Genomic DNA, 13,303 nt, shown 5'->3' with positions numbered 1-13,303 from the left:
TCCAATGACAGCTGATGAAGAGCAAGAAAAAGTACTATAAAACAAAGACTACACACATGCACTTACGGAAGAGTCAACAATAAATGCAATAATTTTATTAGGCACAAACTTTACGGAAATCGGTCTACTCGATATGGATGATCCAATTTATTGAACAAAGAGAGAGAAAAAACCATAGGTAATCGAAACACCAGATGATCATTCTATATCGTCTGAGTGTTTAACGCATGTGCCGTTAGTTTCGCTCTGGAGATAGGTGCTTTTATGGATGAGCCAGAAATAGTAGTTCCTCATTGCAAAATTTAGTCGAATTTAGTTCAAATTTCCGCGAAATATTACCGAAATATGTATCGATAAACAGGATGTTTGCATCGAACACCTTAATAATCGATTTTTTACCATGGCCTCAAATGGGACAGAATCGATTATCTATCATTCCTTGTCTCGCCACTACCCGTCGTCTTTGACTTCCTGGTCACCGGGGGCAGTGGCGAGATAATGAATGACAGATAATCGATTTTGTCCCATTTGAAGCCATGGTAAAGGATCGATTATTAAGGTGTTCGATGCAAACATCCTGTTTAGCGATCCTTTTCCATAGGTTTAAATGAAAGATCAATCGATATATCTCAAAGCATGCCACGGTACTGGTGACGGGGGTTGTGAAGGAGGATGGTTGCCCTAACAACCAACTGCTTTCGTTTGGGCGCTATTTTCACCGTCCGCGCGTCGCGTCGGCATCTTCCGCGTTATCTGCACCCGCACAGAAACGCATTTCATGCATGTGATACCTCTTAATGTGAAAATGACAAATTTGTTGAGCATTTTTTTTTTTGCGGCTCCGTCAGTTTGTTGTATGAAGAGACTTTGCATTCCGATCTCTCAGTGACTAGTCTGACGGCTAGTTAGGGCGTCCCTTGTTCGAACACTTTTACGGTATCTCCAGGGGTGCAGAATCTTTCATATTTCCATGTATCAGGGTGTCTACAAGTCCGGAAAGTCCGGAAATAGTACTGAAAAATTGCGGAAATTTCGCAAGAACTTCTGGAATATTTTCATTTTTATCGATATTTGAGTGGGAAATTCTAATTATTGAAAATTTTCGAATTTCGTCAGCTGAAGGTACTGAAAAAGTACCGAATTTTTGTGTTGAGCGGGAATACTGAATGTACTGAAAAAGTACTGTATAAGTACCGATTTTTGGCCAGTCTGTTTTAGTAGATACCCTGATATATATTCACGCACCTATCCGCCGGTTTTCGGCATTTTTCTCCCGCATGTTCCATAAAATTTCCTCTAGATTTCAAACGTGAGAATCATTTTTTCCCTGTCTCCTTTGATTTTCGACTCTTAGACCTAAAAATCGTCCCTCCTTTTATATTTTTAGGAGCTTTACCACATGTCCCACGCACCCGCGCCCGGGCGCATGGTCGAGAATTTCCTGCGCGCCAGTGTACCTCCAACTCTAGTAGATCAATTGTAATAAGCATTTCCGAGTCATTTCGGCTCAGCTTCTCATATCATTCTTAAAAATTACTCGACGCGAGGTGTGGTTTGAGTTGAACTCGAACTTTGCAACATGGGAAAATATGTCTTCTTATTGAGTAGATTTTGTGTTCGAATAAATGCGTCATGGTTTTTAAACCCCTTCCTCCTCCCGAGAAAATTTGTATTTCAGGGACAAGATTCCAACAGTCATGCTAATTTGCCGGGAAAAAAATCATTTTTTGTCGTAAGGGGAATCTAATACAGGAAGTATTTTTAGAGACTCGAATATACCAAGAAAATTGGCGTTTCCGTCTTGTATCAACAAATAATAATCAGTCGGTTCCACCGAAAATCCTGTCAATGAAAGATAATCAGATGATTCGGTCAGTGGCGTGGCGTGAATTGCGATGTATCGATTGATATGTAATTTAAGCCTATGATAAAGAATCGATTATTAAGGTGTTCACTGCGAACACCCTGTCTATCGATCCTTTTTCATAGTTTTAAATGGCAGATCATTCGATATATCGCAAAGCACGCCACACCACTGGATTCGGTGATACAGTAGTATTGAATATTCGATCCATACTCTTCTTACTTTGCAGCTAAATGTCTATTAACTGCACCCTACAAAGTTATTTTTTAACGGAACTGTGTTTCACCCTACGTTAACACGTTTTTCGGCCGAATCCCTCGAAATGATAACAGTTTGGCAGCGTGGACAGTATGTTTGTTTGAATTTATCAGCCGACCACGCGCGCACGGTAATTGAAACGGGAAACGCAATCGCTCTTTTAGACTTTTATGCCGTGAAGGAAACCCCTCAACCGCGCTCAGTTTTTTATTTTTCATTATTATTTTTTTATACGTTACTCACGGTCCCTCAGAGTTGACTCAGCGGGGAAACTCGCATCCTCGTTTGTCCCCTCCCAACGCGTTGTGTGAAGAGCTTTGTTTTCCCTTTTTGGACTTTTCTCTACCCGCTGTGGACGCTCTTGCTGCCATGTTCTGGAAAACAATCTATGAACATTCGTATTCTGTCAAATTGCCCCCAATAAAACGCAAAATACCTGGCAGCCCTCTAAATTTTTGTCTCTGAATTTTTTCTGCGGATTTTATCCTTATTTTAATCTTGTGTGCTTGAGAATGTCAACGAAAAAACTTAATAACTCTACTTGAAAAGAAATATTATACAATGTTCAACTTAGCAACCTTAAAATGGCTGTACGGCGTTTTTCTTCATCATGGTATTATGCAGCATGCCCTTTCTTTGTTTTGGAAATTGGTCCGGATAACTGCGGCGGACAGATTACTGTTATCGGTGAGATTGTATTTGCTCCCCGACCCCTTTCCCGACTCTTGAAGTATCACTCCAGTGCTTCAATCTGCTCTTTGCAATCTCCATCGAATATTTCCGGTCGTAAAACGCGTCACCTCTGGCACGGATGTACTTTCGAATGCATAATTTCTCAGAGGGTATAATAATTTGAAGAAGAAGAAGAATTGGAAAATAAATCCATGCGCGAAAAATGGAAGGGGAAAAAACCTTGATTAGAGTAAGGGATCAAAATGTGGGGTGATTGCGGTGATTCTTTTTATTTGTCTTTAATGAATGATTTTATTTCTTACGTACGCACCAGATGTTCCGATTTATCCATCGTATTTACGCCCCAAGCGTCTTGGAAGCGAGGCAGTGACCATTCTCAGCCATTAAATATTCTGGGGCGTGGTGACGTTGTTGATTTAGAGGTCAGTTTGCATATCAGCTAGGATATGTGACGTCATTGAGTAGCTCAGAAGTTCAATTTCAAGAAAATTGATTCAATCGTATTGCATAGAGAAAAAAAAGGAGGTGTTTGCATTTCGGGCATCTTGGAATTTTTTGATGACTTGATGACGTAGGTGGGTACAGCTGGGTACAGCGACGTCTCCTTCACGCTGTACCCACCTACGTCATCAAGTCATCAAAAAATTCTAAGATGCCCGAAATGCAAACACTTCCTTTTTTTCTCTATGATCGTATTGTATGTCAGACTACTTAGTTCCCATGTATCCAATTCGTAAGAAAAATCCCTACTCACGACGAATCTCTCTCAGCCTTCGATCGCCTCATCAATCACGCCACTTGGTGCAAATTCTGAATCTGGCCACTGCCCCCAGAGGCGGATCCAGCAATTTGGCAACGCTGGCTGAATAATCGATTCTTGTCGCAGCACTTGGCCCTTCCAAGAATCGATACATTTCCATAGGTTTGAATGGTGAATAAACAGTGTTGCCGATTCGCTTTCGACTTTTTGCCCCGTGATCGCGCGCGCTGAAAAAGCACGCGCGTGCAGTTTATCACGATCGCCAGCGTCGCCGCTCGACCGGCCGGGGAGTGCGCGCACGAATCAATGAACCGTAAAATAAATACCCGGCGTCGATCTTGTCCCGGACGCAGCGACAGCGTGGGGAGGGGGCGGGGGAGGGAACGGGGGGCAGTCGCGAGGGGGCGGTCATTTTTGCATGCATCACGTGTTTGTCGATGCATAAAGTTGCCCCGCGCCACTTTCCGCGGGTTAAAAGCCCGCCGTTTCAATCGGGGAGCCGTTCGCGAGGTTTTATTTGCTGCACCCCCACCCCCATCCCCCTCGAATAGCCCCCCCCTCCTGCTCGACCCCCTCCACTGCCTTTCGCGGACCCTGCGACTCGACGCTAAGTGCTCTAGCTCTCCAGGTAACAATGAATCGGTTTTCGCGAATTACGGTCGTTCCGATTCGGTGTTCGTCTCCCGGCGCTTGACCGGGATACTGCCGTGTTTAGTTCGAAAACCCCGCATGAACTTTCCGACGTTGCCAAATTGCTCCCAGTGAAACTCGAATTTTCTAGAACACTTTTTGTTGTTCTTTCCGTTGAATTTTTCAGGGAGTCCTGCACTCAAATCAATCTAACTCCTCCGAAAATTTCGAGAGAAACTACTCATAACTTTTCTCAAAAATGGATATTGTATCGGGAGAAATGTGGCAACCCTCGTGTTCTCGTAGTAGGTTTTTCCTTGGCGAGGCAGAATAATGGCCCCGGAATTATTTGGCCGAGATAATGACCGCATTAAACATGTACTCTCCTAATTTAAGGGTGGGTGTTCGCCACTCCGCGTTTGAAATCCGATTCGGACGCTGCGTTCTGATTTTTAATTGCTCTCGTTACCGAGGTAACCGTTCCGATCCCCGAGCTCGCCAGGTCGCAGGAGTGGGGAGGGAGGTGGAAAACCAGTTGCGCTATTTATGACATCACGCACTGGTGGTCAAATTGTTGAACTTATTTTGGACGCCCGGAAGAGGCGGAGAAAATGATGAAAGGTTTGAAAACTTGCCCCCCCCCCCCTCCAATTTTTAGAATCTAGAATTTGACAGTGATACGGTGGTGACAGGTAGTTGCACAAGGAATGACAAATGTCTTTGTTGGATTGTAGGGGACTGTGTTGGTTAGGCGTCGCAGAGCACCAGAGCGCACTGAATGCTGCGTTTTTGTACTACGTAAAGAGCTATCCCTGACTCGTAATTGGAGATGGCTAGATCTACATTCGTCATAGACTGTAAAGCATAACACAATGTTCGCTGGTCAATTCACAAAATACGTACAAGTGTACGCTGAATATTCGTCATAGAAAGACTGAAAAACATAACACAGTATTCGCTCGTTGATTCATAAAATACAAACATATTATGTACGCTGATTGCCGAAATGCGAGGGAAAAGTCGACTCCCGTAGGAAAGTTTCTATTTTTGAAAAAATCACAATTTTGTCTTCCCTCTTTATTTCGATTTTAACACCGCGATCAGTGAATTAATTAGCTCTGTGATGAGCTCATCTGTTTTTGCTTGTGATACTGTGATAGTTTTAGAGATATTAAATGGATAAACTTGCTTAAAAATCCACTCTCGTATACTAGGATGCTACAGCGGTCTACGGTTGCTTCATTTCTACGAGATCGGTCCAGCTCTAGGGAGCCTTGTGCGTTAATTGTAGCTCATTTTGCCCCCGGAAAAAGTCAAAGAAAAAGAACAACTTCTAGAAATTGGGCAGGAAATAAATATCTCGAAGTACTTCTGCGGGCCGAATGTTAAAATTGATGTACTAAGATGTAGACATTGAAGACAAAAGGGACATGGAGGTATCCTATTGGTGGAAGCGGGTGGTTGCAATGGACAAAGGAGGTAACTAACGGCAACCCAAGAGAGGCCCTATAGTCAGTTGATCATTTTCTCCCTTAGTCTAAAGAAACCACCTATTTCAACCGATAGGATCCCTCCATCACGCTCATTACTCCCTATTTCTTCTTTGTCTACCGCTTTATTTATCAATTTCAAGAATCAACCCGCAGGAAACCCCATTCTCTTCGATAGGATTCGCGAGAAACACAGTTTTGCTTTCGATAAAATGCATCGGCGCAGGCCAGCGGGACGGTGAGGCTCGCCGATGCTCGGAGGGATGAAAATGGTTGTCGGTGTAGAGGAGCGGGCGGGGCGGGGGAAGCAAGGGGGAAGGAGGGAGATTCAGCGGAGGGGTAAACCGGGGGGGGGGGGGGTCGGTGCGGTGCATCTAGGAAAACAGGCGAATTGCAAAGCTCCTGAGAAGTGTGCGACGTGAGAGGATTTAAAATAGAAGCCGGGAATCCGGGAGTTTAGGGGCAAAGACAGAATCGCTGCTGCTCCGGCCCGGAAATACGTGCTCGGAGCCGTGATTTTTTAAGTGAAAATCCTGTCCCTCCCCCTCGCCCGGGACCCGGGAGCCGAGTCGTAACACTACAAAGGAAGGCTCGTCGAAGGCGGGAAATATTGGCACCCAATTTGTTGCTTTGTCCCCTCGCTCGTGTGGAGTCGTCCCTCCGACGCGGAGGCGGATCCGGGCCATTCAAATCGGGACGGGATGGAGATCCACGATGCACTCGTATCGCTCCGAGCTGGTGGCAGAGGTTAATTTAGTTGTCAACTTCCGTCCGCGTCCGCCTCGAGCCGCCCCGCGATATGACGTCTCGTAAGTGCATAACGTCCAGTTTCTTCCGCTCGGAGTTTCGTCTCTTCGGCACTTGTGGCTTGTGGCGTCTCCTCAGGATTTGAATGGTTTTACGATAAAGAAAAGGACCCAAGTTTTCTCGAGAGGGAGACACGGAGGGTCGTACACTGTTATCAACGGATGTCTAAAAAATTCTCACACTGGGGAAAAAACATATTGGATCTAGAGTCCAGACTCTTGAAAACATTGACAAGAAAAAATACTCTTGATTTGATCAGATTTTTGCTTAAATCAAAGGCTAAAGGTAATCCGCTCAAATTAAGAGGCTTGGTTCTTGATTTAAGCAAAAATCCGATTGAATCAAGAGTATTTGTTCTTGTCGATGTTTTTAAGAATCTGGACTCTAGATCCAATGTGTTTTTTTTTTTCCAGTGCAACATATAAAGGGCAATTTTCGCTATCTTCGAGTTCAATTCAGCAGTATAGCAGTATGAGCACACCTCATCTTTCCTCTCTAGTTCCTTTTAGCATGAAAACGTCCAATGGGCCAGTTGTGCCGGTAACAGAATCCTATTTTGATGCATGCTTCTTGTAGATTAGCTAAAAATAAAAAGATCTATCCAAACAGCAACTTTTTACGTTGAATATTAACCGAGATATCGTCCTTTGAAAAGTCGGGGTTTTGACGTCATCCACCAAGGTAGTGCATAAAATTGTATGTAGTATCGCGGTAGATGACGTTATAAATCGAGTTTTTCAAGGCGCGATATCTCGGTTAATATTCAACGCAGACAATTGCTGTTTGGACAGATCGTATTATTTTTAGTTGATCCGTTAGGATAAAGCATTAAAACACGATTCTGTGACTAGCGCAACTGACCCATTGTGAGTTATACTCCTTGAAAATTTCATAAGACCCCTGGAGAATTCGTATTTTATCAAAAGAATCTGGCAACGTCCAAGTACTCATACTGGGGTTTTCCGAGCACGGCAGAGTTTATATCAGAGCGAGTTGAACCCGAAGGCGCGTATTTCGGTGACAGCTAAAAATCAACCTCGCGGACCCTCAAAATACCTTTCGGAGGAATGTTCTGTTCCCGTGCGCGTGCCTCCGAGCGGAGGTATGCGAAGGCAAATGAGAGTAGGGAAAAAGAACTTTCTTTTCCCTAGGGGCTTAATGGATTTACGCGTGAGAGAAAGTGTCGGGGGCAGAGGCAGGGGGTCAAGAGGGGAATAAGCGAGGGATAAGATTGACAGAACGGAATAAACAAGGGCAGGGGGTTGCCTGGTTTATCATAAAACTTGAGCCACGCATGGATAGGCAAGATTCGATACGAGCCCTCGGAGCCATTAACACGGAGGCGCACATTTCTACTAGCTGAGTAAAGAATTCGGTCACATTTGGACCGCGTTTAGTAGAAGGAACCAAGCCACGTCAGCTACTGCGAAATTTAATTGGGCTGTTAATTTTTCACGAGAGAACTTTTGTGCGGATTCCTTTGAAATTTTTAAGGAATTTGCCTTGTTCTTGCAGAAAATTCACTGAATTTTGCACAAAGATCCGCACAACCGTTTTCATGTAAAAAATTAAATCTCCCAATTGAACGGGACGTGCGAAAACCGCTAATGTCCATTTTTTCCAGTCTTCAGTTTTTTTGAGTTGATAATTCTTTTCGGAGTTGGATACAACCACGGAAGTGGCGTTAATACTCGTCTCTGGGGTACCTTAATCCCAAAACGAGTTCCTTCATCACTTGTATGGTTTTATCAACTCTTTAAAGAATTATAAACTCAAAAAAACTGAAGACTGGAAAAATGGACATTAGCTGTTTTTGCACGTCCCGATTCAATGGGATTTGGCAATATTCGATGTGGCTTGGTTCCTCTCTGCTTAACGGGGTCCATTTACCGTAACGCTGTGTTCCATATTGGCCTCATGTAACCGTCTTTTCCGGTTTGGCTATCTTACCCTTTCTTAATGCAGCTGAGCTCTTTCACTAGTTCAGTTAATGCTACTGAGCTATTTTCACAAATCGATTTGGATTGAAAGCTTGGTTCCACAAGCCGGAGTACGGTTATATTGCTTGAGGAGTTCGGTCACATGAATAGAATCGTGTGTTCTCTACGGAACCCGGAACCAATGTTCTTAGTGATGATATAACCGAAATTATTTTCAAGTGCACAGAGCTACTCAGTAATCTGTTGGCCTCTGTAGCCATTTTCTTAAATTTCATTTATTTGCAGTGTCGGATGGACCGTAACCGTCTTTTTTGTCAATGAGCTAATTGGCTGAAAGGAGCCAAGTTGCAGTTGGGGTAAAAATAATTCAGGAGTAATTTTCAGCGTAACTATTCGCACACTTTTCCCCGGATATCGACTCAAATTTGGATTAAATATTATTTTGAATCTGAAAATAAGCGTTAATCTTTCAGTCTGTTGTTTCAAAGAGTCTTATGGAGCACTGGAAAAAAAACCACATTGGATCTAGAGTCCAGACGCTTGAAAACATTGACAAGAAAAAAATGCTCTTGATTCAATCGGATTTTCTTGAATCTAAACGAAATCCGCTTAAATTAAGAGGCTTGGTTCTTGATTTAAGCTAGATTCTGATTGAATCAAGAGTACTTTTTCTTGTCGATGTTTTTTAGAGTCTGGACTCTAGATCCAATGTGTGTTTTTTTTTTTTTTTTTTCAAGTGAGGAATACAACTTCAAACTCCTTTCCCTCGGTCCGATCTTGATGCGACTTCGTTCCTTCCTATTCAACTCGGTCCGAGTATTCAATGGAAATTCCTTTAGATTCAAGCAGAAATGTTTCTTGGTGTTCGATCGAGGAAAGGCTGCCGGCTTGGCACCGCAGCCGGCACAGGGAGAGGGGGAGGGAGCTCCGGATGAAGATGACGTTAAATTATTGGAAAATATTTACGCAACCATCAATCATCCGGCACATCCATTGTTTTATCCATATCAATTCGATTTTTACGTTTCTCCCTCTTGATGAAATGCCTCGTGCCGCAACAACTGACTTCTCGCTCCTTCGGACTGCAGACTTCGAGCCCCTCGCCCCCCCCCCCCTCGTTCCCCTGACGCGCCCTCGCTCCTCGTTTTCGGACCTCGAGTCTGCTCGGTCCCCTCGGATTTTATATTTCAGCGGTGATGCGTCATCGCTAGTCGCCTCCCGTCATCGTCCGTCGGTAAAACCCTACTTTCGTGATACAGAAGAGAGCAGTAACTCTGAAAATTAAGTTTTGGGAAAATTATCCCACAGCACAGTTAAGAACTTTCAGCCAGATCAGCCGAACCGATTTGGTTGCTTGACGCAATGTTTTTGCTAGGAGGACAACAGTATGTGCTCCCCTCTGAACGCTTGCGGTAATCATGTTGTTAAAAAATAATAACGTTAACTTTTAGGAGTATTAATTGGCATTTAAAGGTGCCATTGTGTATGCAACAGCTAAAGATGTTGTTATCTTGCAGGGTTGCTTGTGGGAGTGGGCTTACCCAGGGGGTTTACAGGTCCGGAATTTTCGGAAAGTCCGGAAGTAGTACTGATTTTTTAAGGGCGGTCCGGAAGTACTGAAAAAGTGCGGAAATTCCGGAAGGTCTGGATTTTTTTTCATTTTTGTCGCAATTTGAACGAGATATTCAAAATTTTTTATTTTTCGAATTTCGTCAATTGGAGGTACTGAAAAAGTGCTGAATTTTCCCGATGAGGAGGTACTGAATTTCTAGGGAATGTACTGAAAAATCACTGTAAAAGTACTGATTTTTGGCCAGCCTGTTTTAGTAGACACCCTGGCTTACCTCAAACCGCCAAAACTCCGATTTGACACGGCATTGGTAGGTGCTCTTTTTTTATTTATTTATTTTTTATTCGTTGTTTTTAAAATGAAAACAGAGCATTCAGTGCAACCAGTATCTTAATTTTCCATTATTTAGCACCAAGGTTCCTTCTTCCCGTGGGCAGTCACACACGTTTTTGGAACTATTACTTCTAACATTACAGAGATACTCGCCAGCTACCTCTGGAGAAGTAACTTTCCTTCGACAACGAATTCTCCGGTAATTTTGTCTAAAGTCCCACGCAACGCCCGGATCACCCCCATCTTATCGCCCTACTTTTGAGGCCGTTATCGGTGTCAGGCGAAACTTGTTACTTTAAAACTGCGCTTCTCAAGATTTAAATAAATTATGCAGTCGGGAGGAAGAAGATAAATGACTCGAAACAGGAGCTAAATTTTGTCGAAGAACTGCCGTGTTGCCACGGATCAGGAAGTAGTTTGAACTTCATCCCAATTTTATTGTTCATCTTTCTCCCTGTTCGCGTCAAATCAGTGTACGCTTTCTTCAAAATTAGAAAAAGGAGGAAATCATCATCGTGAAAGTGTGAGCCCGGTACAAAGAGCTTACATTCTGAAAAAAAGTAGAAATGAGGTTTAAGTCGCAAGTAGATACCATCCTCCCCTCAAGCAAACTTTGAACTCCGTAAAGAATTGTAAAATTCACGGCAACCACCCTCATTCTAGTTCATGCCCACCCCCATCCCCCAACTGCGTCATGTACACAACGAACGGTTCTTGAGACAGAAGCACATGAGCAACGATTGATGGCAGGCGAGGCTGCGAGGCGCCTTTGGTTTTGCGTATATGCAACACGCACGTCCGGAGAACACGAATAGTTGCATTCAGACGCCGTGACCCAAGTCTCATCGTCCCACAGGTTCGCGAGGAAACAACGCTAAGCAAAGTGCAACCAGAGACAACAGACCCTCCACTGGCCTCGTGGCCTTGGCGACAGGAGGAAGCTTTTACTTTCGGAAATTCAACACTTCCTTATGGACAATTGGACTACTTTTTGCAATTTGGAACTATAAATTCTAGCCCGGTTTAAAAACAACGTATGTGCCATTAGTTTCCCTATGCACATAAGTGTTTTTCCAGAAGAGCCAGAATTTATAGTTCCCCATTTGCAAAATGCGACTCCAATGATAAAGGAGGAACCGTCATTACTCTTTTTTCGGCTGATACCTACCTAGTGGATGATGAGCTTCGGGTAACGCCATGAACCACACGAGTTTCTCAAACTTTGGCTTGTTTGCAAAACGAAACTGCCCACATGTTCAGTTCTTAAACATGAACCATGTAGGTAAGTCAACTTTTAAATATTAAGTAAAAGTTTCCACCATAGCCGATGTTCGAGTGGAGGGTTTCTTGTCTCTGAGTGCAACGCTGACTCCTCGATCCTAGTTTTTTACGTCCCCGAAGACGGAGAACCGCAAGGCAAAGAGCTACGACATGGGAGTAAATTGAGTTTTTAAGTTCACAACGGAGTCTAACCTCCAAGGCGGCCGGGAAGGGGTGTAATTAATAGGTTCCCCGGCTCAAAGCCCTAGGTAAAGCAAGTTAATTTGCCTTTTATCATGACGGTTAATTAAGCCGGATTAATTAAATGCATTAATTTGTACCTTGTGGCGAGGCGAGGGCGCGAGGAGTGGTCCAGGAAATGAAACCGTAACAAAAGACGCTGGGTCCCGGTTTTTCTGGTCGGTCGCGCGGGGCTCGGTTCCATCATTTTCGCGTTTTGACACTCGGAAATATATGAAGTGAAATTAATCCTCGACTTAGCAGCCAGCTCCGCCCGTCTTCCTCGTGGATATTTGACTCCAGCTTCGTCCTTTCGTCTTACCCCCCTCTTCCTCGTCACGACGGACTCTCTCCCCCCCCCCCCCCCATCACCTAGTGCGCTGTTTTTTCGAGGAGGTCCGCCTGGCGTCTCTGATCGATCGCTCGAAACTGTATCCATCATAAGTATTCACACATCGTGGCTCCTCTGACGCAAGAGAGAGATTCAATTCTCACAAGCTGCAATTTTCTAAATCTGCCAAATGCGGGTTTTGTCTTCGTAGTTATTTTTCCTCTAAATTTGAAATTCTGCTCCCCATGTACTACTCTCAAAGAGCTCACGGTCCGTTGTGGTTTGATTTTGATATCCGTCACAAAGCGAGCCGAGTTGCTGCGCAGCGAATGGAGTGATACTGTCATCGGCGAGCGACGCGACGACTCATGGCAAGCGAAACGCCTTCAATGTTGTGTATATGCAACACGCACGTCCGGAGAACACGAATAGTTGTATTCAGGGGCTGTGACCTAACTTTCGTCGCGCCAAGCGTCGCTATGCTACTCTGCCATGCCGGAAAAGAACGCCGCATGAGAATTCGACTGTTGTCTAATTTCACTCAATTAGAGAAAATTTATGAATATTTTTCCTTTACACGTTTTGGCATTTCAGATTAAATTGTGAATAACTGAAAGGAAGATATTCTCATATTTCCCCGTTTTATAATTTATCGAAGGTTTGGATACGTCTAGTAACTCATGAGACGTTCTGAAATGGTATGACAGTATTTCTTTGCATATGTTAAGCCGTTACGGACCTTTTATATGAATGTAACTTAGAGACGAAACAATGAAAACTTCTTAATTCAAAGTTTTTTCGTATCATGGAGTTTGAAAATCTTCCCTTTTTTTGATGTTTGAGTGGATTTCCCAATTTTTTGTCATTGTGGTTAAGAAAACCAGGATGTGACAGAATGTTTTCTTACTAAAATCTAAAGGCAATCGGATTCGCAAGGGTCTTTTTTTCCTTTTCCTTTTCTTTCTTTTTTTAAGAATCATATATGGTATGGTAAATTTCATTCTAAAAAGAACATTGCAAGAAATAGAGTATGGTTTAAGGTGAGGTAAATTGAAGTGGGAAAAATGACCATGCATGATCATTTAAATTAACTCACATTTACTTGAGTTTCTGTTTAAACCTTCAAC

The 13,303-nt window shown here is 43.5% G+C and overlaps 1 protein-coding gene across 1 annotated transcript in view; it reads left to right on the top strand.

Annotated features, from left to right (window-relative positions):
• The window catches only part of Sema2a (Semaphorin 2a), a 769,825-nt gene that overhangs the window by 148,884 nt on the left and 607,638 nt on the right, over positions 1 to 13,303 (top strand). The window lies entirely within an intron of this gene.

This window comes from Bemisia tabaci, chromosome 1 (assembly GCF_918797505.1).
Source record: "Bemisia tabaci chromosome 1, PGI_BMITA_v3".
In the NCBI taxonomy this organism is placed as follows: Eukaryota; Metazoa; Arthropoda; class Insecta; order Hemiptera; family Aleyrodidae; genus Bemisia; species Bemisia tabaci.
The sequence above is the reverse complement of the archived record's forward strand: the minus strand, read 5'-3'. Positions and strand labels throughout refer to the sequence as shown.